The sequence below is a fragment of the Sinocyclocheilus rhinocerous genome, unplaced genomic scaffold, assembly GCF_001515625.1.
Source record: "Sinocyclocheilus rhinocerous isolate Xijiao unplaced genomic scaffold, SAMN03320098_v1.1 scaffold2287, whole genome shotgun sequence".
Taxonomy (NCBI): Eukaryota; Metazoa; Chordata; class Actinopteri; order Cypriniformes; family Cyprinidae; genus Sinocyclocheilus; species Sinocyclocheilus rhinocerous.
This window is the reverse complement of record NW_015638598.1, coordinates 422-2,536: the sequence shown is the minus strand read 5'-3', so window position 1 is coordinate 2,536 and position 2,115 is coordinate 422.

The following is a 2,115-nucleotide window of genomic DNA, read 5'->3' as shown; positions in this document are numbered from 1 at the left end:
TTAGGCCATATTGCCCAGCCCTAATACATCTCATTAATTTAAACAATATGTTTTATTTGTGAACTGATGTTCAGCTGTTCTTTTAATAGTCAACTTTTGTTCATTCATCAGCCATCAAAGCTTAGTAAACACTGGTCACAGACATGAAGATGTACCTTCAGTTCCACCGAGCTGATTGTTCACTTAAACCCCCATAGATCATGTTTTCAAGCCGTCTTAAGTTTGATTTTGACTTGACATAAAGTGGTGATTTCTAAATGGGTGAGCAGTTTGTTTACTTTTTTTAAGGTTTATTTGTGACATTTTTGCCTTTATTAAATAGGACAGTGTAGAGCTGACAGGAAGTGAAATGAGAGGTCTGTACAAACTCAGTGGAGGCAAGAGAGACGTGGCCACGTCACTGTAGCGCAATTTTGGAGAACACCCGCTGACCGCAAACTGCGTACGCTATTCTGTGTCAGCCGCGACACAAGGATACGTTTTCTACGTGTATTTACGCTTTGATTTGAAAGAAAACAGTGCATCCGTGTGGCGCGGCTGACACAGAAGAGCATAAGCTGCTTGCGTTCAGTGGATATTCTCCAAAATGGCGCTACGGTGACACGGAGAGACACAGAGGAGATGAATTGTTGAATAAAGTCATTATTTTTGTTTTCTTCGTGTACAAAAAGTATTTTCGTCGCTTCATAAAATTCAGATTTAACCACTGATGGCAGATGGACTATTCTGACGATGCTTTTCATACTTTTCTGGACCTTGACAGTGTAATTTACTTGGCAGCCTATGGGACAGTCACAAGCCTCCCGGTTTTCATCCAAAATATCTTGAATTGTTTTCCGAAGACGAACGAAGCTTTTACGGGTTTGGAACGACATGGGGGTAAGTGATTAATGACAAAATTTTCATTTTGGGGTGGAGTATCCCTTTAAATGTTGCATTTGAGCAAATAATGTAAAATGACAGCACAGTTCTGTAGCTATAAGACTGCTGCTCGCTGATATGAGGATGCTGATCTTCTACAGAGAAAAGTTATTCGTGAGTCTTACCGAGTTTCCATCCTTGGCTATTTCACTTAACTAAATGTTTACGCAGGCTTTCAAGAGTTATGCTGAAGTTATTTGTTGTACTTACAATGGGGAAAATATTTATTTGTAAGTTTGCCCACTTACAAATAAATGAAGGGTCTGTAATTTTTATGGTCGGTTTATTTTAACGGACAGAGACAGAATATCAACCAAAAAAATCCAGAAAAACCACATTATATAAAGGTTAGAAATTGATTTGCATTTCAGTGAGTGAAATATGTAGGGTATCAGAGCGAATCAGGCAGTTTAAGATCAAGAACATGGTTGAAACACGAGGAGCCGAATTCCACAGAAAGGCCCAAGACGATAGGATGTTCGTAAATCAGATCTTAGTGCCAGCCAGTCTGAAGCAAGCCTAACTAACCAACTCTTTCACAGAACAGCTTTCAACATTAACACAAAAGAACACACTGATCATATCAACTCAGGAAGGAGATTGTCAATTTTGGGGCAAATAACCAGGATTAATGGTCAAAGAGATGCACAGCATGACCATCACATATAAATCCATGATAGTAATCATGATCACAAGCTCTTTGGATTGACTTTTTACATTTACTGATGACTGATTTACATTTAGTAATTTTGCAGACGCTTTTATCCAAAGCGACTTACAATTGGGGAATACATAAAGCGATTCTTCTTAAAGAGGCAAACAGACACAGGAAGTGCTTGTAATACCAGGTTTTAGGCATTGTTCAAATAAGTACAAGCTAGAAAGGGAAGGAATAAATAAAGACAGAAAATGAAATATTCCTTCCTAGCAGCAAGTAATAATTTAAACAACAGATCTATAAGTATTATGCAAAACACTCACACGTTGCCGTCCGTCTCTTCTGTTGACTAATCGCTTGTCCTTAGGAGACCTTTTAACCTCTCTGGTCTTCACAGAACATGTCCTTATGTTCACAGAATGGTCTTTTACAGATGTAGATGCACCTAAATTAACTCAAAAGGACTTATAAACGAATATCAGTCCATTGCTTAACTCCATATCATTTATGTAACCCACACATTTGACTATCATGTT